The sequence below is a fragment of the Drosophila sulfurigaster genome, chromosome 3 (genome assembly GCF_023558435.1).
Source record: "Drosophila sulfurigaster albostrigata strain 15112-1811.04 chromosome 3, ASM2355843v2, whole genome shotgun sequence".
Taxonomy (NCBI): Eukaryota; Metazoa; Arthropoda; class Insecta; order Diptera; family Drosophilidae; genus Drosophila; species Drosophila sulfurigaster.
The window spans coordinates 32,248,092-32,274,941 of NC_084883.1; the positions used below are offsets into that span (position 1 = coordinate 32,248,092).

The 26,850-nt window shown below is 39.4% G+C and overlaps 1 protein-coding gene across 3 annotated transcripts in view; it reads right to left on the bottom strand.

Annotated features, from left to right (window-relative positions):
- The window catches only part of LOC133840869 (putative uncharacterized protein DDB_G0277255), a 96,150-nt gene extending 69,580 nt beyond the window's left edge, over window positions 1-26,570 (bottom strand). For 2 of the 3 annotated variants that reach the window (XR_009894218.1, XM_062272997.1), the window contains exons 1-2: window positions 26,321-26,570; window positions 24,339-24,693 (exon numbers count right to left, since the gene is read on the bottom strand). The gene's annotated coding sequence lies outside the window, so the exon portion shown is untranslated. The remainder of the gene's footprint in view (window positions 1-24,338; window positions 24,694-26,320) is intronic. The other variant, XR_009894219.1, reaches the window with a different exon arrangement.
- Window positions 26,571-26,850: the final 280 nt, after the last annotated feature.

Genomic DNA, 26,850 nt, shown 5'->3' on the forward strand with positions numbered 1-26,850 from the left:
GCGCTGTGAGAGTTGCCATATTGTTTTCAAACTTGCAACCAAACTCATGTGTGTGTGTGTGTGTGCGCACACTTTGAATTGAGGTTATTAGTAACAAGGCCGAAGTTGCATTACATGGCTGAGGGTTATGATTGCGGACGTGGAGGTGGAGGTGAATGGGAAAGGAGCACGGGGGCAGAGGGCACAGCACAGAGAGCACACAGAGAGCAAACAAAAGTTTGCGGAAAGCGAAAACTTTTTGCGCACATTTTCAATGATAATTTATGTCTAATATTTGAATACAATTGCAACGGCAATGGCAACCGCAGCAACATAGCAACAGAGCCCCAACGGCAGCTGCCCAGTTTTGTAGCGAGTGTTTTTCAATTTTCCCTAGGCTTCCCCCTCCCTCCCTCATCTCTTCGCCCTTCTTTGAACAGAGCAAAAACAATGGCAATGTGTGTAAATGATGTCGAATTCATGAATAAAAGTCGGAAACTCATAACTCTGGCAGCTAGAGCTCATTGTTGCCACTTTGCTGCATGCATGCTGTTACACTCTCCTCGCTCCTCTGTGTTATATCTACACTCTTATCTACCGTAATATATCTGTGTATCTTTCAATGTGCGTGCATTTAGCAAAAAGCCCATAAAATATTTACGAGCCAGCGCCTGAAACTTTTATATGACAATTATTTAATGTGCTCTGCAAATGTTTATTATTATAATGGGTTATCTGCTGCTGCCGCTGCTATTACTTGCACCTGAGGCGCCTCTAATTGTCATAAATGTAGCAGCAATTGCTTGATTTGCAAATGGGCAGTTACCCAAGGAATGACCATAATACGAATGCTTAGCAACAAGCACACAATTTGCTGTCAACAGCTTATCGACTATTGAATGCCCTTTAGGAAGATTCTTGGACTTTTCTAATTTAACAAATCAACAAATTAATTGCAACTGCTTAAGGCTTAACATTTATTTCAAAGTGAGCTATTTTAATTTATAATGTAGGCATTAAAAACTAAATAATATAGCTACTTACGAATTCGATTGACTGCCTTATATCATACATATGTAGTATAAAGGCATACTACTGCATTCAAAATATACCACGCAGAGAATTTAAAATAATATACCCAAAATACTTATTTAATTCCTAGTTTAGCGTTTATTACAAAACAAAAAGCCAGAAACAACTTGCAACTGTATTACATTTATGACTGTTTGATAAAAACAATTTAGTTTGCAGTTTGCTAGTTTTTATCGTTTCGCAAGGCTTTACGACAAGATTATTAGATGTTCGGCTTGCCAAGGGCAATCAGAACCATAAACTTTATGAGCTCACATAATGACATCACAAACTCGATTTTTGATTTATACGCTTGCGATTTGGGCTTCCAAAAAAACAAAAAGAAAAAAGATGTGGAAAAAAGAATTTGGTCTATGACATTCGAATGGGGTATAATTAAGCTAATTTAGCGGCCTTTAAAGCTCCAAAGAATTCCGAAATTTATACATCAGAAATCGCTGACAAAGCAAATTCGTCAAATTCGCATTCGCATTTGAATGTAAACAATAAAAACAACACACATTTATACAAATTAAATTTGCATGATTCCAGGCCGTTTCGTCAGAATCAAATACCCAAAAGACCAGCAAAAAATACAAAAAAAAAAAAAAAAAACATCTGAAAGAATAAAAATGAAAAATACCAAATAAATTATGTGAGCATTTCAAAAGAACATTTTGCAACATTTGAGGCACGCCCCTAGCATGCCCCAAAAAGCAAGGCCAATTGCCTGAGAATGTTGTGTTCGAAATTGATGCGGCTTGCTGCGCATTTGCTGCTGCCGCTCTCCGCTTGTTGCTTGTTGCATTTGATATAGCTTTGGACTCAGCTTCAGCTTCTGCTTTAGCTTGAGGTTCTCTTGAAATTTATCGAATTAAATGCTGCTATCAACTGATGAATAATAAGCACTCACCGAACACTGACCAAACATTTAATTACAAAAACGTCGCCGCGGCCAGCAATAAATTTATGTTTGCCTTTGTGTTGCGCCCCAAGCCAATGAATACGAGTACAACCAACAAAAAAAAATAAAGCAAAAACAACAACAACAAAAAGTACAATTTGCCACTTTGTTGAACCGCCTTTGTTTATTAAAAGTGCGCTCCAAAAAGTTGCACGCTCATCCTTATCCTTGTGGCAGCAGCCATTCTCATTCTCTCAGTCTTAGCCCTGCATAAATATGTTTTTATTTATAAGTTGCAAGCACCCTCTTCCACTGTCCACTACCAATCCCTTCCGCCTCTCGGCTATAACCTTTTCAAAGCCAAAAATTTTGTAGCCCAGGTCCAGCGAACTGCATTGCCTCTACTTTGACTACTGCTTACTCTTTTGGCCCAAAGAGAGCACTGCTCACAAAATTATATATATATATAAACGTAAAAAAAGAAGCGAAACAACTTTTTTGTTGCCGCTTGGCTGCTGATGCTGATGCTGTGGCAAAGTGTTGGCCAGAGTTGCCATTGCTCGCTTGACTGCGACTTGGCTGCCTTATTTACTTTTTTACTGCTTTTATTTTTCAAATGGAATATACTTGTAAGCCCTGTGCTGAGCGTATTAAAAACTTTCCCCCAACCATCCTTTCGCGCACTCTCAACTCAACTGCTCATCAACTGTTTATTTTGCAAACAGTTTCTAAGCTACTGTCGCTCAGCAGCTGCAGCATTATCATTTATGCATCTTTAAATATTTTCATTCTTTTCCCGATCACAAGAATTTATCATCTCTTTTTGATTGATTGTCAAACGAACATTTCGTGTGCACATTTTCCACTATAACATTAATATATGCCATTCATATATTTTCAACCATTTTCATCCCATGCAAGTTATGTTATTGTGGTTGCAACAGCAGCGACAGCACCAGCAGCCTCACCTTGCCACAAGGCTTGAAATGATTACCTTGCAACGCACATAGCTTATTAAAATTTATATTAAAAGTGCAGTCATTGCATTAAAAGCGAAAATGCAGCCACAAACGGTCGACCACGACTTAATTTCATTTTAATTAAAACTGCGAACTGCACAAACTGCACAAACTACCAACGAACTACACAGAATGGCAATGCCCACGGCAGCAGCAATTCGAGTTTTGTACACATAAATATGTCGATGCTTTGCCCGAGGGATCGTCATACAGACGATGCCACTTATGTTATCCATCCATCTACCTATCTATCTATCTGCTGCTGAGTCTCCATCTAACCATCTGTCTATGCAAGGTTCTATCGCAGCTGCAGGCGCTGGCAAACGCTGCGTATGCGTAACGTCTGCCTAATGACCTCACGGCAGCTGCCGCAAATTGTCGAATTTAGTGTGTGTGCCACGCCCAGGACACGTGCCGCCCGAAGGTTGTTCAGTCGAACTATTCGAATGAGTGTATGTGAGTGTATTCACACACACTCACTCACACACACAGAAACACATCTATTCAGATATACTTTAATCAAGTGCGCGCGCCTAGCACGAAGAGTGCTCCAAACTCAATGCCTGGAACGAGCTCCAATAAATTTGAGACGAGTCGCTTTATCAGCTACGTCACCATGTTGTGTGCATGTTTATGGCCAGAACGAAACGAAAAGCCAACACAAAAGGCAAACGCGGTAAAAATACTTTGCATGCTTTGCTAGTCGAGTCGAGTTGAGTTGAGTTGAGTTGAAGCGAAGCTAAAGCTGCCTTTGGCTTCAGCGTTCTTCTTTCTGCCTTTGCCTTTGCCTGATGTCAGCCAAAGTTTCATATGTCATAATTTTATCAGGCAACAAAAAAGGCAAGTGATGTCTATCTGCGCGTGTGTGTGTGAGTGTGTGTTGTGCATGTGTATGTGTTGTGTGTATGCTTGGCAGCCCTAAAGTGGAAACGCGGCGCTGCCATTCATGACACGCAGGTATTAAGAGCTGCGACAGGAATGAGAGAGCCCTTAACTCCCCACACTCTCCCCCACTCATGCTCTCTCCCTCTCGGTTCCCCCTTCTCCTTTGGCAGGTGCAACAGCCGAGACGTCGACGCGGTCTCTCAATCGCCATGCAGCATGCTAACAGGTACGTTTGGCCATTTGCCGCGTTGACTTTGATTACAAGTTCAGGCCAAAAGCAGCAGCAAGTGCAGAATTTAGTGTTACGTTTCGCTTAGAGAGCGAAGAAGGGAGAGCGCGGAGTGCGGTGGCAGCACTTAAAGCCCAAGCATTTTATTAACTATTAGCTGCAGCAGCAGCTACAGCAGCAGGGGCGCCATTTTCTCACTCTCTTAAGCGCTTGCAACATATTTCTTCAATTTGCAGGCACCAGCAGCAGCAACTACAACTACAACAACTGCAACTACTATAAAAAATATGATGTTATTTTTAACACACTGAAAGCGTGTGGAAAAGCTATTTTTAGAAGGCAAAAAAAAGTGCCAGCATGATCGAGGAAAAAACGTTGGAAAAACACACACACATACTCACACAGTTGCATAGAAAAACTTGTGGTTAAAAGGGAACCAGAAGCAGCGCACTTGCTGCTTGCTGCTTGCCACTTGCTACTTGCCACTTGCCGCTTGCCACTTGCCAACGCAAACGACTTTGGTTTTCTGTCGCGGCACTCGGACTTGGACACGACTCGAACTACATGTTTTATAATAAATATGGCCAATAAATTGCGCAGTTTAAGTGTCGCTTCTGCCTCTAACCAAATGCAATTGCCACAAAAGGTTGCACAAATTTAATGAAAACTATTTTATGCATTTTTTTTCTTTTTAGCATCAAGCAAAAAAAACGGATATTCATAGAGCGCGCGGGTTATGAATATATATATATTTTTTTTAATACATTTCAATGTGTGTGAGAGTGTGTGTTAGCTAAAGCAAACAGTTGAAATTGGAAACAGACACACGCACACAGACACACACATAACGTACACCTACACAGTTTCGAAGCGAGGCAGAAACCAACACAGATAAAGCTGAGCAAACAGAGCCGCAAACACGTTGCACAAATATTCAGATGCGGGGGCAGGAGAACAAGCTACGCTGGACACTTGGACATTGGGACGTTGTGGAACATGGCAATAACTGCACATGCCACATGGCGCAACAAATACCGAAAAACGCACAGCAAAAGAAATGAGAAACAAAACACAAAAAAATATAAAAATAAACTGCAACCAAAAAAAAACTAGTGACAAATGCAGCCAACGACAACGACGACGACAACAGCACTTGCAACAAACCGCAAAATGCATTTGCAAAAGTTTTTGCCATGAAATTTAAAACACAGGAAGAGAGGAGGGAGGCGGGAGTTCAGGTGGTGGGGTGTAATGCATTGGCATGTTGAATGCAACGATAAAACGCTAAACGCATATTAAAACAGCAGAACACACACACACACACACAGAGCAAGGTACATTTTGATGGCTGCTGCACGTGGTGGCAGTTGCACGGAAATGGCATGCAACGGGGTGCTGATTTGTTTGCTGTGCGGCGTGGCAAAAACAACTCCTGCGTCGCACGTAATGCGCTCCTAAAAAAGAAATCCGAAAGATTGAAACAGAAACAAACATTAAAAGCGCAAAAAACAAACGAAAAATACGAAAACAACAACACAAAAGTTGAATCCTGAAAAAGGGATTTACGAGTGTGTGCATATTAAATCTATGAAAACGAAAACACTATAGATATACTACTCTGCTTTGCTCTACTCAGCTCTGCTCTGCTCTGTATGCATGCCACACACATGCTGAGTGTGGCAGGTATGAGAGAAGCTCGCCGCACGGGGCCCCAAAATGCACATCAAATATGCAGCAATTTGTGTAGACAAACTGCAAAATACTTTTAGCTCGCAAAAATCACAATAAAAAATTGCCAACTTGAAAAGCTCGGATTAAATTTATTTACTGGCACACAACTTGCCACATAACCGCATAACGGGAATTAATGCTGAATCTGGCCAAACTCATTTAAAAATATTTATTATCCTGTCAGCTCGCAATTTCCGCAGACGCCTGCCCATATTTTCCAGAGCGTAACTCAAAGCTCAACTGCTTATTATACACCTACAGAGGGGAGTTTTTAAAATGCAGATTGTGCATTGTAGATTAAAAACAAATTATAAATAGTTATTTATCAGCATAATTATCTCAGTATGTAATATGCAATACTTATTTCTTCTTCGTTCGTTATTTAAAAATACTAAATCTTGAATAAGAGCAGTGTAGAGTTTTTCTTAAAATATAATACTATATTCTACAAAAATATAATTGCCGTATTAAAATAGTACTACATTCAAAATACCATAGAGTCCGAAATATATCAGATTGTCAGCCATAGCTCCTGAGACCCGTAGTAAGTAGGCGTTTTTCCCATACAAAAGAATTTCGTAAATAACTTCTACAAGTTTGGTCAGATCGCAACCAAATTGTTAGGAATAATAAAGACTATAGTTATTATTCTCTACATCTTCTCCGGACAGACGGACTTGACTATATCGTCTCGGCTATTAACGCTGACTAAGACTACATAATTAATTAAAACTATTTCCAAGTAAAATTCGCATTGACTCAAATTAACACTCTGACACTCTCTTTCTATGTCTTTATTTAACTTATAACAAAAATTGTAGTAATAAATACTCTTACTCTGTTCGAAAACTTTCTTTACTCTACCTCTGTTTCTGTAAAACTAATTTGCAAGTAAAATTCACATTTACTCAAATTAATAAATAACTTCAACACTGTCTTTATCTGTCTTTATTTAACTCATACTACAAATTTTAGAAGTACTCTTACTCTGCTAAAAGTTTCCATACTCTTCCTCTACTTCAGTGAATTCTATGCAATTTCCAAGTAAAATTCGCTCTGACTCAAATTAATAAATTACTTCGACACTCTCTTTCTCTGACCACCTCATTGTCTTTCTCCTGTTACCCTAAAGCAAATCACAAGGGCATTTAATGCTCTCCAACTTAGTTTCGTTCGCTTCGCTTGCTTTCTGTTCTTATTGTGGTGTTAACAAGGCCGCCTCGCAAAATGAATTGTAATAAGCAAAAGTCGAACAGGCGAAAAGTGAGATACAAAACACTGTTTCACACTTAATTGCTAACTCGAAATATATAAAATTAGCCAAGTGCGGGGCAACACAGTGATAAATTAATGAATCTGAACTGCAACCGTTAAGCAGAGTGATTTTATTTCTTATTTTCGTTCGTGGATGCCGATGCCGAGGCAAGTCAAATTGCCCAACTGCCCAAACGAGTTACCATCACCATCACCACCACCATCAAAATACAAATTCATAGTCATACTCGCATTCACATTCGGATTCGTATTCGTATCTGTATCTTGTAGATACATATTCAGCTGGGCGCTAAACGAAACACACAAAACATGTTTCGCGTAATTTATAAACCAAATATTTAAGGCATGTGGCGTTTCAGCTACAACTCCAATTTTTATTTTTATTTTTTTTTTGCCATGCTTTTCGTCGTATTTTTTCAATCTTATTTTTTATCTCTATTATTTTCAATATTTCATGTGGTTTTTTCCTTGCGATTTATTACAGTGAGCGCAGCAAGTTTGCGGTAGGTCAGGCGAGTGCTGAAAAGCGAACTGAACTGAACTGAATTGAGTATGCAAATTTGAAGTCTCATTTTTAAAATATTTATGCTAATTCCCATTTAAGTGCAGGCGCAACAAAGTTGTTGGCGGCCTCTTAATCAATGTTAAATAACTAATAATGTCCAAAACTTGAAAGCATAACAGCTGCGCTAATCTGTTTAAAGTGCTGCTCTCGAAATTGATTTAATGTCCGATACCGATACGAATGTCATTGCACTTTGGCTACTTGCCTGTTGGTCAATGCACCTTAAGTCTCCTCGCTTCTTTAAGCTGTGTACTAAAGTAACATTTTTAAGACTTCATTCCGCTGTTACTTAAGTCTATGGCTTCTTCACTCTGTGTAACTGCTTGCATAGCATATCCATTAGACAATTAACATAATGTGTTGTATACAATCAAAGGTCAGCACATGTCGGACATGACAGCATCCTTTGCTTGTTGCATAATGCGATTTGAGTTGCAGACACATAAATGTCACAAATGCTACAAATTGCAATACCAAATGAACATCAATAAAAGCACTTTATGTCGCAAGTCACTTAAAGCACAAACACACACTCACAGACACAGACAGCTAGAGTTAAGTAGCCGCCCAGCTGCCCAGCGGCGGACCAGTAAACAAACATGGCAACATGTCTATTCCTGCAAAACGCCAAACGTTGTCGTAGTCATCGTCATCGTCATCGTCGTCGTTGTCGTTATCCCTTTTGCAGTGGGGAATAAAAACAACAAGCGGACGGAGATTGCGGCAGACAGAGACGGTGATGGAGACGCACAGACAGCATGAAAGGCAAATGGAAACACAGGCTCAGGCAGAAAAAAAAACCTAACGAATCGAAATTCAATCAACGATCAATGAATCCACTCACATTGAAAGCGAAAGAGGGAAGCGAAAAGGAAGCGAGGCTTAGGGCAACATCGGCGGCGGTGGCATTTAACATTTCCGTTGCCATTGTCGCATCTCCAGTTCCAGTTGCAGTCCCTTTTGGCTACCTGGCTCTCGGTCTGACTGGCATCCTGCCACTTCCACTTCCACTGCCACCGCCGCTGCCGCCTGCGGAAGCTGCGCTTAGTGCCCTGCCACAACGGATGTCGAGTGTTGCAGCCACCGCCGCACCCACAACCCACGCGCTTGATGCTTAATTCAGTTTTCTGTTTGGTTCTCATGCGTTTTGTTTGCGCATCTTCCTCGTTTTTTTTTATAGTCTCCTCCACAATTTTTTTTTTTGTGTGTCGTGCATAAATGTCGCTTAAATATTTTCATTGCCGCCCCGAGGACTGAGAGCTATAGAATTCCAGCAGAGCTTTGGCTCTGTCGTCATCATCATCATCAACACGAGCTAATCGCTTTTGCTGATGCGAATTTGCATTTTAAATACCAACAATGAGTGCAGCTCACAGATGCAGTTACGGATGCAGATACAGATTCATTCACTGATATAGATACAGCTACAGATGCGAATGAAAATGGAATTGCAGGAACGATGCAGATGCTAATCTGTTTGGCTGAGTTTAATTTGTTTTTGCTGGCTTTTATAAATGGATAGCATGGCTGATTAGCCAGCTAGCTATCCACATTAAGTTAGCTGATTATGACCAGGCTGGGACCAAACAACTGAGTCACAGTCACAGTATCCTGCCACTGGGAGCCATCTACATAAGTAATTAATTGCATTTCTCAACCGGCAACAGCTTCTCCCCAATGTGAGTGAGTTTCATGGTATCATCATTATGGGCATCGTTTGTCGATTGCCAACTTCCTGCATTGAGCTGCCACACAAATTGCCAAAGTCGAGAACTGAGAACTCAAAAGCTGAAGTTGAAGCTGATATCTGGCTAAACTAAAAGCGGTAGCTGGTCGTTGGGAATCAAGTAGCTGGCCAACAAACAACTGCTGACTGCAGAGAACTGGCAACTGGCAACTGGCAACTGGTAGCCGGTAGCTGGTAGCTTGGCTTGGTTCACTGGCAAATTATGAAAACCAACAAACAGATGCTTCTCTCTCTGGGGAACGCTTTGACAAACAATGTAGCTGACAAATGACGAATGCAATTTGTTTGGCTAAAATTGTGAGTACACTCGTACACTCGTTGAATGCATCTAACTGGCTGCATTTGAGTAGTGGCAAAATATTTGCAAATTAACTCACTGGGGAGTCGCGCGCACAAAGCAATCTATCAAACAAGCTTGATATGCTGCCAGATACGCTGCAAATGAGTTTGGTTTAATGTATTGAAAGCTTTACTTTAATAGCAATAAACTGGATGAAGAATGCTAAATAAAATATTAGTTAGAATAGGATAATTTCTCGAGCAAGTCATCTATCAATTACATAACAAATGAGATTGATTACTTTTACCGAAAGAAACCTTCAACAAAAATGTTTAACTATTGCATATAATTGCTTAGATGAGTTTGGTTTAATGCATTAAATGCTTTAGTTTAACAGCAATAAACTTGATAAAGAATGCTGAATAAAATATAAGTTAGAATAGGATAAATTCTAGAGCAAGTTATCTGTCAATACATAACAAATGAGATTGATTAGTTTTACTGAAAGTAACCTTCCCCATAAATGTTTGACTATTACATTTAATTGCATAGCAAACATCAATATTTCAAACACTTAGTGTAGGGTATCTGAATGAGAAATTTCATCAACTAAAAGATTTATTGAAGGCTCCTTTCCAACATATTACACAGTTCATGTGTATCAATAAATTTGGTATTAAAAGCGGACGAGGGCGGCTCAAGCAATTCCGTTTTGCTTTCTTCACTTTTATTGCGAAATAAAAACTTTTTCATAAGTCTCTCTCTGTGTGCCATGCATAGGCAGCTGCCACACAGCGTGTGCTATGGCAATTTCTGATGCCTTTGCCTGTCCATTCAATTGAACACTCGCATTACACATACGACACGTGGGTCTAAGGTGAAATCCTTTTTTTTCTTCTTCATTTTAGTATCCTGTCAGCAAAGTAAAATTTTTGGCAGCTGTTGCTAGTTGAGAAGGTGTTCGGATGCGATCGAAAGGACCCAAAAAAGCGTTAGACGAAGGGGAAGCAAAAGGGTAAAAGGTAAAAGGGAACGAAAAGCTGATTTGGCAGCTAGCAAGACTGACAGCTGCTGCAGCTTTTGTCGTTGTTGCACAGTTTCTAGAAGAGAAATAAAAGGAAGAAGAAGAAAAAAGCAAGCAAAACCCAAAAGCGAATTTAGCTCTTTTCTGCTTTGCTGCCATTAACAGGTTGCACTTGAACTTGAGGCGCCATAAAATGTTGCCGCATACATATTTAATGTTGACAGTTGACTGGATACGCGCCGCATTCACTCGCTTCGTGTGTGTGCATACACTCATGACCTTAAACTTCAACTTGTTTTGTGGCAAACCGCCGTGCCGTGCCGCCTTTGCGAGTTCCCAGTTGCCAGTTGCCAGCTTCGAGTTGCGAGTTGAGTCGACTTGAATCGCAGCTGCCGATGAAGACACGCAAAAAGCGAAGCGGCCAAAAACAAACAGCCGCCAGGCCTCAAGGCAGGTTGTTAATGTCGTTACACTCAGCGAAATGCAGACGTTACTCGCAAAATTAAATAAAAAGGCAAAGCAAAGCAAATCACATTTAATTTGCTAATTTCATTAGCATTGCTTTTGCACAGTGTAGCTGACGAACACGTTGATCGGACGCGCAAACGACATGAGCAATTAAAAATTTGTTAAATTAATTTTGCAAATTTTTTGTGTTTGTTGCTTGCTGCTCTGAAAGCCAAAGAAGCAGAACCCCAGACCCCAGAATCAACCAAATTGCGCACAACCCGTGCCCAGAGCCAGAGCCAGAGCCAGAGCGAGTGACGGGGCTGACAACGGTCGGTCCCGCATTCATTAGGAACGCTTGCCGGTTTCAATTCAGCAAACGTTGCCCCGTGTCCCGTGCCACATGGCAGTCAGTCGGACTATTTCATTCTTCTCCCCGCCCTCTATCCGGCGTCCCTTTTCCAGCACTTGCGTTTTATTGCTACACTTGACATTTTGTCAGCAGTTGCGTATTTTAATTTAATTCATTTTTATTAAATGCGGGCTCAGCGCTAAAAGAGATGAGAGTCCCGCCAAATGCCCGACGTCCTCGCCTCTTCTCGCCAATGTCATCTAAGTTGACATTTATTTGTGCATTGCGCATACGCCGCATGTGCCAGTGCCTGGCTGCCTGCCTGCCTGCCTGTGTGCTGTGGCGGTTAGCCAAGTTTGTCAGAACTTCGGTCCAGCAACGTCAGAGCTTCAGTCAGCACATCGTCTGGTCATGTGTGTGACGACTGTTGTATGTTTATCTTCATTTCGAATTTGGTTGCGCGTTTTAAAGTTTCATCGTCATTGCAAAATGGTTTTAGCCACGGCAACAGATTTGGCTCAGATTGGATTTGCGACTTTTGAGCCCTCTCCTTTTCTCTCTGTGCCCCAAGGCAGCAGCAACACATTGGCAATTCAATTAAAAGACATTCCAAGTCCGAGTTCACTAAGAAGCTAAAACTTAACAGGCACTACAACTACAAGTATTCACATACACTCGAATCTCTGTCTTTCTCTGTGTGTGTAATTAAATTAAAAGTTTTTGCTACTAAATAGAAACAGCTTGCCGAAATGTTAATGACTTTGGTCACACAGGAAATGGAAATAGCTAAAACGTTAGCAAAAGTTCGAAACGAAAACCCACCTTCAATTTAATCAACGACAAATTGCTCAAGGAGCTTCAAGCAGTTGACGAACCTTTATCTGGCAAAATGGGCACGACCCAACCACGATCTGGCAGCAGAGAACTGGCAGGCAAATCAATTGACCGATTGAAAAGGGCCACGACAAACTTGGCCCAAAAAAATAATACTTGAAGTTATAAACAATAATGCAGCTGCAACTGTTGTTGACAGTTGTGCAAATCAGTTAGCCAAGCCAAGGGATTTTCGCTTGATTTTGGACAATTTCTAGCCTGCGGCCAGCCATAGAAAAAAAATGCCAAGACATGATCGCATTCCAAGGGAAGAGGCAAACGCTCAAAACGCTTTAAACAATAAGCGGCATTAAGTTTGGTTTTTTCTATTTTTTTCTTTTTTTTGGTGGCCGCATCGATCACGATTGCCAGACTAACTGACTGAGTGACGACTGACATCAGCTGGCGGCCCTGGAGCATTGGGGCAGCAGCTCTCTATCATAAATACATAATGGCAAATCGAAATCGCCCACAACAACAGCAGCAACAACTACAGCGACGACTGCAACTAAAAGTGATCTTTTGTCTGGCCAGATGTCATAGGTTGGCCCAAAAAAGTTTGTGGAGCTCTGGAGGTCACGCTGGCCAAGTGTTGGCTGCATGCTTGCATAAGTCATAAGACCAGTTAGCGAGTGAGCTGTTAAAAGCCAACTTGAACTTCGGGCGCACAACTACCAAAAATAAAAATAATAGTAAATGTTGAAGCGAGACAATTGCACAATTAAAACTTCGAGAAAAACAAACAAACAAACAAAAAACGGGAATAAACAAACAGCAAACAAACTAAAAAACACAGTTGGAAATTAATTCGGCTTATGCGGCAGCCAGCCACATGGCCAGCAACAACAATTGACAATAATTTTCGGCAGCTACAACCATTAAAATGCAACCAAAAAGTTGAGTCACTTTTAAACCGATTATCGGCCACAGCAGTGGCAACAACAACAATATGAAACCAGCGATTGCATTTCAACAAATGCAACTGCGAACAATTAAACAATCGCAACTAGCAGCTAAATTTATGAGCACTTTTTTGTTCAACTCACAGATAAGCCAAGTTTTCAAGCGGCATGCAACACACACACAACATACAACACACATGCCAGCTCAGTCTAACCACAATGGGCGAGCGAATTAGGCGCAACAGCAGCAACAACCACAAACAACTTCAGTATTTCCTATCATACAATTAAGTTTATTGTGAACCCAAAATAAAAATCCGCATAACATGTCAAATGTCATTTGTCGTACAATCACGATCTGACGACGCTGTTAGATAAGTTTCGTACAGCAAAACGGAGAAAGATGCCGACAGAGTGAAGCGGGGTGGAAGTCAGAGATCAGACTCTGGTTTGCCCCACAATATCTGACGTGGTTGCTGTTTAACTGTCTGTCTTTCTGTTTGTCTGTCTGCCTGGCGTCGCTTGTCGCATTTAAGTCCAATTCAATCAGTCGACTGACGAAAATCAATTAAAGATACAATGTATAAAAGCTGCGTTTATGCTTCGCCTCGTATCGCCAGAGCCAATCAGTGCGTGTATGAAATAAGCTGCAGGCCAGACACAGAGAGAGGGCCTTAAAACAGGGCCACTTATGCGGAAATAGGGCGCCAGTGTGTGGAGGTGAATTATGGACTAAAGATAAGGACTGGAAGGTGGAATGCCTGAATGCCTAAAGAGCTGTCGCTGCCTCTCTTTTGTCTACAACTCAATCAGTTCACTTTTTACATAAATGTATTTTGAAATTCTCGGAAATTTTGAGCAGCAATTAACTTTTGATTTTATATTAATACGAGTATTGATATATGTATCTACTTATATTTGTACCGCATACAATGAACCGTTTCCTTGACCTAAAATGTAACCATTGTAAGCTCAAATCTCTATATCTACAATGCTTGTAATAGGTATTTTACGTACACTATTCAAGCATGCATATCATATCATCATATCTCATTTAATAACACGCCTATTTTCTTTGTATGCATATCTCTTACCCCAAACTGCAAATCAATGAATTCGTATCACAGACACAATTATTATTATTGACTATACTCTTGGAATTAAGCACACGTGTGCTGAGGATTGATATCCTTGCCACAAAATACCATTTGCATACGAAATGAGTAAACACTCAATTTCTATAATAGACTATATCAAATCTAGTCTAGTTATTCGGTTTGGATTTCTTCTATACATGTGAAATTTTGTCTTCTATTTCTGTTCAATCTTCTCTCGTATTTCGTTGCTCTCAAAAATAGCTGGCTAACCAGATTTCGAAGAGAGAGTGAGAAAGAGCCAAAGCCTGTCATTAGCAGAATATCGAATATATATGTGCGTTGATTAGCTGCCTCATCTGGTTACCTTTTGCCTTTACCTCCCATCTCTCAACAACCATACGACTAAGCTCAGCCATCTCATCTGTCACATGTCACAAGGTGTTGCCGCATTTTCCCTTTTGCGAACAATGCAATCGAATCGATATGCAAAGCATGGTCTGCACTGCAATTGCCTTCAACTACACACAGACAGAGTCACCTTATTGTCAGCTCCCCTTCCCCCTCTTTACCACTTGTGCTCTCTATGCTGTCATTGTCACCCCATCAACAATTGCTGACAAATCATTTGCCATTTGGCTGAACTCGCTTTTGGCATTTTTCTGCTGCGGTTGCCATTGACATGTGCCAAAATTCTGAGCTCAATATGTCTGCAGCTAGTCGTATCTTTCTCTCCCGTCTCCCATATGTAGCTAACTGTCTATCCATCCATCCATCTAACTGTCTACCATATCTATCCATATCTGTCTGTCTGACTGTCTGTCTATCCGTCCGTCCGTTTGTCGTCTATCAGCTAGTCTGTCTGTAGGTTTTTCGATTGCGACGATTTCGCAACCTCAACAAAGAATGTACCTGTCACATTGTGTATCGAGGTATTTGTCACTTTTGGCCGAATTGCTGCTGCCAATGCAGTTAGCCATTTTTCACACTACATCTCAGCTCACTCACTCACTCACTCACTTACGTCCCTCTTACACTCCCCTTACCCTTCTGCCACATTTATAACGTATGTGGCTTGTAGCTGTAGGCGCGTGGCCCAAATTGCAGCTTGTGTCCGGTGCAATAAACACTAACAAAAAACCCCAAAAACCGGCTTTAGCCAAAAAAATATTTGTGAGACTGCAGCAAAAAGCAAATGCATAACCAGGAAATTAAGATCACAACGAACTGCAGATGCACTTTAAGAACAAAGAACTAGAATATGAGCAAGTAGTGATTTACAAAGATGCATTTCATCTTTTCTCTTGTATGTATGAAACATACTTTTTAGGTTATTAAACGTTATATAATCATATAATAACACAACATTAAAAATTCGTCTAGAAAAAGCTAAGAAACGATGTATTTCAATCTATTTTTTTTACATTAAGAAATAACTAATATATATAAATATGTACAATACTTATACCGGAAACTATATTTGGTAGATTGATATAATGACAAAATATACCAGACTGTGAACCAAAAAGCTAAAACCCGATTTCGGCAAGTGTTTCTGCCATACAAATGCATTTCTTAAATAACTTCTATATTTTTTATCACATCGCAACTAAATTCAGAAATCACAAATAGTGTGGATATTATTTGATGTGAAGTTGCAAAAATTTGAAACAAACTATCTTTAATTTAATTCTCACTGTTACACATGCACTAACAAGTCGAAACACCCTGTGAGCATAGTGTACAGGGTGCACATGAATAAATGAATTAAAATTTTTGTGACTGCAGCGACAGCAGCTAATTAAATTATTTACTTTAGGCTGTAAATGCATTTTGCAGCAGGTCGTCGGACGTTAATTGTTGTAATTGTTGTTCTCGTTGTTGTTGTTGTTGTCGTTGTCGTTGTTGTCGAGTTTGTTGTGGCTGGCGAAACACCTACCTAGTGTTTGCCGTTGTTGTTGTTGTTGGTGTTGTGGGGGCTTTCAGTTGGTGGAAAATATGAAAATATGCTTGTCTGTTGCTGTGGGCAGTCAACTGACCGGTCAACATTGTGCGCTTTTTTTTTTGTTTGTGTGCCTGTGGCGCAGTGTAAATAATATGCATTTATTTATTTTAATTTTATTTGTTTTTTTTTTGTTTGCAGAAATTGCGCATACGCCGCATAGACAGGCAGAGGCATGCTGTAGGCCAAGCAATCAAACAACGATGAGCAGCAAATAAGACAATTGCAAACAATAACACATCAACATTGTCGACAACAATAAAACAGCAAGAGCAACCACAACAGTAAAATTTGTGCAGTGCAGTGCGGTGCTGTAAAGCCTTAAAGCAATTACAATATTTGCCAAAACGAATATGTCAGCAGCAAATGGCAAACAAAAGCAAACTCAAACTTTCCGGGCCACGTTTTAACAAATTGCAAATATTACGAAATAATTTCAATAGATTTTTCCTTCCTTTTTTTTTGTGTTGCTACGACTCTTTCAACATTTTCTTTTGCAGCTGCCGTTGGAAGTTGTCGTTGCAGCTTCGATCTTTGCATAAGCTAAAGAAATTAAATTGAGTTGTTTTGTTTGAATTGTTTTTTTTTCTTTTGGTTACTTGGTATGTTAGTATTCGACATGGCAGCAATAAAAACAGATGAGTCCAAGTCTCTCATTCAAATTGGGCAAATGCTTTCAGTAAACTAAAGAAAATTATGTAAAATTGTTGTTGTTTGTGGAAAACCACCGACTAAAAGCTGCAACAGCAACAAAAGCTCACAGTTTAAAGGTATTTTTGAGTGCTGTTTTGTCTGAAACGTGCCGAAGTAATCTTTTTCTTATACCCTACAATCAAGGGATTTACAATAGAGGAATATTATATAATATGTGAAGTAAATACATTAAATAACTCTATGAAAAGATGTGAAAATTGTGAAAAGTAACTTAAGCGAAAAATATGCAACTTTTTATGAAAAGTACATAAGATTCTTCTTATTACATTCTTATAAAATGATGAGTATATTTTCCACATATTTGTGCATTAAAATATTTCTATCAAATATTTATTAAATATTTCACATATTTTCTACATATTTTTGCCTTTAAATTGCTTTGAAATTACGAAAGTTAAAGTTAAAATCTAACACCTAATTAAGCAATAAAACATTAGAGAACACAAAAGTTATTTTCTATAGAGCATCTAAAATTCTTTCATTCACATTTCACAGCATTTTCTTCATTATTGTTGTCAATTGAATTGGTATTTCTTTTGTTTTCATGTCTCTGGTATACTATATTGATTATTATATAATTATGAAAATGATGCTTGATCTCGGGACAGCTTTCATGCAGAGAGGTGACTGCTTTCAATTTGCTAGAATTGTGAAACTGTATTGTCCCTTGAATGCCCTCCCCTCCCTCCGCCACCACCTCTCTAGTTTGGGTCGAGAGGTAATTGAGCTGCTGAAATCTTGATAAAGCAGCTCTGTAATTGAATATAATTTGTACAGAAGTTAACAACGTTCTATGCTGACCTGAATTCGTGATTCGGGTTGCCATTTCTCAATTTCTCAGCGCTTTGAATATGCTATGCCACTTGGGACAGCACCTCTCTCGCTCTCTCACACACGCAGAGAGCACCAGAAGATGCATTAGTTGCGAGTTAAGCTACGGGTTAAGGGAGGAGTGTGGAGAGTGGAGTGTGTAGCGGGGGGACTAGGCAAATATGATTGCTTTGCACAGGCAACAAAGACACATTACTTGGCATGCCACATGCAACATGTTATTTAAGCGTAAATCATTTCGTTGCCAGTTCTCAGACGCAACAACCAACAGTAATAACAACAACCACAGCAACAGCAACAACTAGACAAGAAGAAGGAACAACGAATTGGAATTTCGATTTTTCACAAGTTCACATGTTGCATGGCGGCAAGTGCGTTGCGCCCTGCCACAAGTCGTGTCTAGAGCTTAAGCTGAAGCTGAAGCTGAAGTTAAAGTTGGACTCGCAAGTCGCGCTCAGCAGAGCGCAACGCTTGCTGCCGCCAACGCCGCCACCGCCGCCGACGACGACGACGACGACGATGACGACGAAGTCGACTTTGTGGCATTTCCATTTTCATTTTCACACGCGGTCATTAGAGTTGAACCCCACTTAAGAAGAGAGTGAGACTTGGACTTGGACTTGCCGACTCCTTTGGCCATTTTTCACACACATACACACACACACAGACACAAACACAGCGAAAGAAAAGGAGAGAGAGGGAGGAGTGCGGGAGTTAGACAAGCACAGCAATCGCAGAAGAAATAAATTAAATTTAACTTGCATTTTTGCCAGGCCATGGGCCATGGGCAAGTCCAAGTTGCTAGCTGAGTTGTTGTTGTTTGTTCTCTTGTTGTTGTTGTTGTTGTTGTTTTGTTGATGTTATTGTTGTTGCCCTGTGCCGTGCTGTTTTTCCACAAGTTGGCACTTGAAATTGCAAGGGCCGCCGCGCTCTCTAAGTACTTGCTGCGATGCATGTATCTAGCAGATACTTACTTAATACTTTGTATCTGCTGGCTCGTTCGTTGCGCTGCTCGAGCGCGTTCTGCCATATGCAAATTAAAATTAAAAGCCTTTTTGTACTGCTTAACTTTGGCTGCAGCCAGTCAGCCACTCGAAGACCAGCTACAGCTCCATGTTGGACTTGGACTTGGTTTCTGTTTCTGTTTCTGTGGCTGTTGCTGTTGCTGTTGCTGTGTTTCTGTTTGCCATTTCTGCGCTTCGTCTTCATCGTGGTTGCCTTTGCCTTTGGGTTGCCTATGACTTTACAATTTGTTTGGCTTTTTGCGGCCGCCGATAGGCTCTGAAGTGTGAAACATGCCTTCAACTTGAGCCACACACACACACACAAACACATAGATAGCCACAACTCAGCATAAAACGACTGTCTTCGTTTCTTGACTGTCATTCCTCTGCTCGTTGTTTGTCTCTCTTTCCCTCTCTCTCTCTCTCTCTTTGTGTATTTGAACTTCTTTAAGCGGAAGTTCAAGGCGTTCACTCAATTGTATCGTGTAATGAAATGTTTTATAAGTCAGACAAGAAACCAACAAAGACGCAGATCGAGTTGAGTTCGCATTAATAATTGCTCGTTTATTTAACAGTTGCGCGTTTGGGTCATTGGCTCCAACTCGAACTTGGTTCTGTCTCCCGGCGGTAACTTGTCATATCAAATGATCAGCTTGATGGGCCCCACACTCATTAGCATCAAATAGTCTTAGATTATTGTAATATTTATGCTAAGTTTTACACGCATCTTAGTCAAATACACGACGCAGTGCACACATATTAGAATCTGCGGCTCTCTTTCACATCATTTGTCAAACGTGAAAAGCAATTCGTTTACAGCATCGACTTAATTAATGGCAATAATCAAAGCAAAGCAAAACTCCACATCAAACGTCAAAGTTTTGGGAGTCAAAGCAAAAGCAAAATCCGAAACCAAAGCCAAAGCCAAAGTTGCCACTTGGCCAACTCCAAGGTTGTAGACCTTTTTCGAAAATGTATCCCAAAAAGCCAAACAGACACACAGAAAAATTGACGTAACTTATTCGCGTTTATATCACTCTCGGCTGTAAGTCCGGGCCGCAGCTATAGATACCATCATCAGCCACAACACACGCAACAGCAACAGCAACAACAACAACAACAACATCAGCAACATCTCGAACACTGGCGCGTCAAAATTAATACGTTTTTAAATGCCAAGCGACGCAGCTTCCTGTTGAGAGCCCAAGCAGCAAACTCGATGCTCGAAGCTTGAAGCCAAGTGCCCAAGTTAACAGAGTCTTACGCACATGCGCGTAATTGTTGGCAAGCAAAGTCGCAAGAAGACTACGAGTATAAACCATAAGTTCTTCTTACGCGCTTTTGGCCCAATCAAACTGCGCAAGAGAATTAAAACCGAGGGTTCCCTAAGCAGTTGGTCATAAAGAATAAACTTGATCTTTTATCATCAAGTCAATTAAAGTTTAGTAAAAGTGCATTTATATTTAGATTCTCAAACTGTGCAAGAGATTCAAAAGCGTTGGTCATAATAAAGGAACTCGATCTGTTATCATTATTTAATGAAATTTTAGTATAAGTGCATTCGTATATAGATTCTGAAAGAACTCATTGACTAAATTAAATTTTAGTGCATAGGTATTTAAATTCTTATAAAGTCAGTCAACACATTTCATTAGCTAGTTTGTTGTTAGTTAGTTAGTTGATCGATCTTTATCGATACTCAAAAGATATTTCAAGAATGGTTTGAATTGCTTTGAACTTTTCTTTCATTCTTTTAATGCGCTTTCGGTCACTTTATTCGACTTTTAACGCGCATTAAAGCTCTCTGAAGTTATTTAACTCACTCTTAAAGAACGTGATACAATCGAAAATAATTTTACGTTAACTCCAAAAGTTCATGCTTTACATTCTGTTAAAGTTTTTTCTAAAAGCTCATTAAACTCATTCAAAGCTCTTGATACTTATTCAACTTGCACTTAAGGGACTTGATACAATCGAATAAACTTTAATGTTAATGTTCTTTTAAAATTCTTTCGAACAAATATAAAAGCTCATTAAAGTTCTTTGAACATATTAAATTTGCTCTTTAAACACTTTACACCATCGATAATGTTAATGTTAACTCTAAACCTTCTTGCTTCCCTTGACTCCGTAACATTTTACACCCACCTCGCAGCACAAAATTAATGATGACTTGGCCAAGAGTGGAACCGAAATGTAAATTGAATTTTAAAAGGCAATTTAACGTGTGCGTTCTGTGGCCATAATTAAAAATTAACTTCAATTTAACACTCGGCACACAAAACTTCAATTTGTACTCCTCGGTAACATAATACGCAATTTCAGCTGCGTTTTTTTCTCTTTCTCTTTTTTTTTAATTAACCCCAACAATAAGTCCAATGATTTATGAACAATTTTTGAGTTGAGTTGCAATTGGAATAATAAAACAGAACATGCGAACATAAATCGAATCGAATTGAATTGAATCGACGGATGCAAATGTTTGTTGATTTATCTGTATTGCAATTGAATTTCAATTAATGCAAAATTAATTAGCGCAATGGAAAAAAAAAACTTTAACATAACTGCAACAACGTGGAAAGAAGAAACTTCAGCTGCTGCCATAATTTAATAATGTAAATACAACGCCCACGAACGCCTTTATTAGCGCAGTTTTAATTCAATTATGCGGCATTCAATTGGAACATTTTTGGAATCGCGCCCAATTGTTAAATGGATTTCCATATAATTATTACCCCAAAATTTCTCAAGTGGATTTTAATGAGTTGTTTAATGAAGTAATCAGACAATGAAGGCGGAACATGTGGGCGTGGCATTCGGATGATTTTATAAATGTAAATGCAAGTATTTGAAAGCGAGTAGGAAATGCGAACGAAAGGCATGCAATTAATTGATGTATGTATAAATGTTACAAAACGACGTAAAACATATTAGCTACAGCTAATAATTGGAAATACTATGAATAACTAAATTTAGCATTGTATTACAAATATTCAATAATTTAAGCTCAAATCTATTTTTATATATTCTTTGCTTAAATCAAACCTATAAATTCTTTTTAATGTCATGTAATAATGTCATAATTTCTATTCTACACATATAAAATATCTCAGTATGATAAATTATAAAAGAAATGCGAAAGAATTCCATGAAATGAAGTGCTGTATAAATCTGCATTAAACATATTTAATAGTTATAGCTAAAAGTTGGGATAATTATATATAAAATTGAGCATTCAACTATAAATATTAAATATAAATATAGCTTAAATCGATCCAGCTTTTAGTCAAAATTTTAAATGAGAAATTACTTGAAATATTTTGAAACAGCGCAAAATATTTTTTGCTAACATATATTACGTATTTTAATCGGAGAATTTATAAAGAAAATGCGAAAGGATTCAGTAATTAAATGACATTTTAAATGTTACAAATAACATATTACACAAAACATATTTTTGAAATACAGCTAAATATTTTAATTAACACATTTTTAAGCAATGTAATACATTGTGAATAAATACAATTAACACTCAATAATAAAGATTCAATAAATCTGTCTAAAAACTCTGGCAAAAATTTTTAAGTGAAATTACTTGAAATATTTTAGGAACTGCGCAAAATATTGTTGTCAAATCCATGCCTATAAACTCTTTCAAATGTCAGCAAACAATGTCGTGCAATAAAGTAACAAACTCAACACATATTAAATATTTTAGTCAGCAGAAATTCCACGAACTCATTTCATAGCCTACAAAATATTTTGAATATTTATAAACAATAAATTCGAGCCATTATTATGCAAAATTACACAAAACTCAGCTGCAATTTGTATGTATTGGCGATAAGTTTGAACAATTCGCAATTATCATAAATCAGGCGTAAACATGCGTTTTGCATATTTTTCATAAATATTTTTCGCGTCTATTAAAAATGCCTATCGACAGTAGAGTTGAAAATTTTTGGAACGTTTCATACATAGTATGATTAATTCGTTGGCCGTTTAATTGCCAACACACAAACACACACATGTGTGTGTGGACAGCAATTTCATTGCGTAGCAAAAGCAAAACAAAACAAAACAGAAAAACGGAAAAATTTGAAATGCAAAAATTGAGTCGTTTTGCGTTTTTGAATTTGAATTTGAATATCCAAGCCGAAAAATGAGACGCGCACATTTTATGCAAATTTCGCATGCTTGTTAACATTTATAGCCGACGGCTGACTGTGTGGCTGTGTGTGTGTGTTGCCCCCTTTCAGAGCGGGGGCGTGGCACAGAGGGACAGAGAGAGAGAGAGTGGGGGCTTGTCGCACACGTGCAACAGCGAAGCAAAGCTAAACGGCAAATCCGAAACGAACCCCGAAAACGCAGCGCAGCAAACGATTTTTAATTAAAATGTTGTTGCCTCTGAAATGGCAGCATTTAAGCAGCTTTCAGGCCATTGTTATGCAGATTGCAAAAGGTGTAGAGCGCGGGTTGACAGTCAGAAAGAGAAAGAGAACCGAGTAGCATAAATATAAACATACTCGTAAGCAATAACAATAATCAGAAGCAATGCAGATAGAAATGGAAATAGAAACAGAAACAACATTCAGATTTTAATTGATTTGTTTTTCACACATCTTTTGACTGTGCGGCATTTTAATAATGCAAACCACGTCGTATTGTTTGCCTCCCCCTGTTTTAGAGCAGCAATTAGCCCACGTGGCGTGTGAGCGATATGGAAATTAAACACCTGCAAAATGCTCGCATTACGTATACGCATAATTGAAAGTCTTTCGATTAGACAGTTGCAAACAGTTGAAATGAATTTGAAATGAACTGAATTGAATTGAATTGATTAAAGCGCCCGCAAGCAACAATTCAATTTCATTTAATTTAACATTTTTAACACCCTCCCCGAGGCGTCCCCGAGGTGCCACAGAACAACAATATACGACGTAATGAAAGTCATTTGAGTAATTAATGTGTGCATCAAATGAGGCATTAAAGGCGCTGATTAAAGACGGGCCCCAAAGCGTTGATGATAAATCAGCAAACAACCTACTATATTATATTATATGTATGTACGTATACAACATGAGATTGCCAAGAAATTATCCATTAAGAACTGAGCAAATAGCAGACAGACAATTGAATGGAATTTTGCAATTTGTCTGCAAACAAAATTATCAAATATTTAATATAAATAGCAGTTAAGTAGTCAAACAAACGTTCGACAGCAAAGCGATTGGCAGCCAACTAAAGAACCATTTGCAATTGCAATTTGTCTAATGCTTTCAGCCAAAATGCAATTAGCCACACTTGGGAATTTCTTGTCCAAGACACAATTCTCCGTCTCTTCGGAATTCCCTTTGCACATTATGCAAAGCATCGATTAGTTAGTTTGTGGTGCAAGTTAACAACTCACCTGTGATTAATGAAAATCCGTTTGCCTAATCAGACACCTCTCTCCAGCAGTAGCTTTGTCTATTGGGGCAGCTCCTCTCCTTTGGCCTGTTGCGAATTTGTTGCGCGTTGCCTTTTTGGGGCACATAAATTACAATCAAAAAGCGTTAGAAACAAAAGCCACAATTCAGAAATGCACAATAAACTTATTATTTATATTATTTTGAACTTTTGTCGGCATCACACAATCACACAGAGTTACACACATACACAGACAAACACTCGCACACAAAAAAACTGAACTGATAAAGTAAATTATGAAATTCTTTTAAACAATTTTCATTTCTTTTGACCTCCAGTTGTGTGTGAAAATCATGCTGCAAAATAGACAAAAAAAAGATGCAAAAAACGTGAAAAAGAAACCAAAAAAAAAGGCAAATGAATAACAGGCAAACAATGGGAATGGAAAGAGAGTGCAAAAAAAAGAAGCTAAACTATAGTTAAGCAAATAATCATTTGGAATATATATGGCATAACTGGTAGCAAAAGCTAAAGCTACAAAAGAGATGCTGGACTCCGACTCTGACTCCGACTCGACTCCGAGTGGAGTTTATGCCCTGCAGATTTATGTTGCAAATATGTAAAAAAGAAATATATATGGCAAAAAACTGCCGGCCACTGCAGCTATTGTGTATAAACTGTGTGTGTGTGTGAGTTTGCATTGTGTGTGGATTTGGGGGCTGGCTACTAAAACTGTCTCAAGTTAATCGCTTTTATTTATTTTCGCCCAGCGCGAAAAAAACGCCAAGCGCAAAAAACTTAACTGCAACCGGTTTTTCCACACACACACACATACACACATACAATACGCATACACTCGCACACACACTTGCATTTAGTAGAAATTTTGCGCGCCTTTTAACTATTTTTCTTAGGCTTTTAGCTGAAAATTTGTAGCGCATCGGTTTGCATGGGGGCAACTGTTGCAGAATTTATGGAAAGAACTCATCAAAACAAAAGCGAATTTTCTTTTATTTTCATTTTTCATCTATTTGTTGTTCTTCAACTCTCTCTCACTCGCTCTCTCTCTCTCTCTCACACACTCTTTCTCTTAACTCTCAAGCGCTTTTCAAGCTGCAAGCATGTGTGTGTGTGTGTGTGTGTGCTGTGTGCGTATGTGTTGCAGTTGCAAGCTGGCAAAGCAGGCAGCAACAGATAGACACAACACCAGGTTTCATGTCTAGCCAGGTAGCTGCTGCTGCCTGCTGCTGCTGCTCTTGGCCAGGTTAACACGCCAAACTGGCGACGTCATAAAGTCAGCTGCGCGTCTTCCTAGCATCGCTTGGCTTTGGCTTTGCCTCTGCCTCTATCTTCTTTCTGCCTCTTCTTGATGTGGCTCTTTTGCCTGTTTAAGCAACGACGTTGCTGCCGCTTTTGTTGTGACTTGTGGAACGCTTTGTTGTTTCGTGTTGTTGCTGCTGCTGTTGCTGCTGCTGCTGCTGCTGCTGTTGCTCGGTTGACAGTGCAGCAGAGGCTGCCTGATGCGAGCCAGCTTTCAAGGCTGTTTAGAAGGCAGTCATCACAAATACACACACACACGCAGACACACACAGACACACACATAACACTATCGTACACTTGCAGTTTTTGTTTTTGTCAAGCACGAGCTGCCCTTTTGTTTAAGTTTAATGCAATCTACTAAAGCTGCTGCTGCTGCTGTTACTTAAAAGTTATACATAGCATATATATATAGTATATATATTCTTTTCTCTGTTGTTGTTATTTTATTTTAATTATTGCTCTGTGCCTCAAACTGGTTTCGGAGAGGGGACGGAGGAGGGAAGAGTGAAGAGGGAACAGGAGCGGGCGGTTGGCGAAATGGCCTCCCGGAGTTGTTGGCTTTTTTTTTTGTTGTTTTTTGGTTTTGTTACTGCTCTTTCTCTCTGATTAATTAGCAAGTTTTGTTTTGTATTTGTTTACGTTTTGTGCAACTGCAAAATTTACCGTTTCGTATTTGTATTTTGTTGTTTCTTGTTGTGTTTGCTTGTCTAGAACTTGTTTGTTTGTTGGTTGATTGGTTGGTAGTAGGTTGTTGTTGTTGTTTTGATGTTGATTTGTTGTTTAGTGTTTAGTTTGATTGTTGAATTGAACGCGACGCGAACTCGTCAATGAGTCTGAGAGCTTAACTCGAGATGCACCCAACGCAGCGTCGTCGTCGTTGTTGTCGTTTTGGCTGGCAAAGCTCAACTGAAACTCATGCGCCAAGTTGGCCAAGAGTTTGGAGCTGCTGCTGTTGCTGTTACTGCCTATGCTGCTGTTGCTGCTGCTGCTGCTGCTGTTGCTGTTGCTGTTGCTGTTGCTGTTGCTTTGCTACAATTGCTGCTGCCAACGCCAACGCCACTGCCAAAGCAGCTAACTGGTTTTTCGCATAGTCGTCGTCGGCCCGAAGCCAAAGTCGACCGAGTCGTTTCAAGTCGTTGTCATTTCGGCCTCTCTTTGGTGGTGCTTCCGCTTGTCCAAAAACAACAACAAGA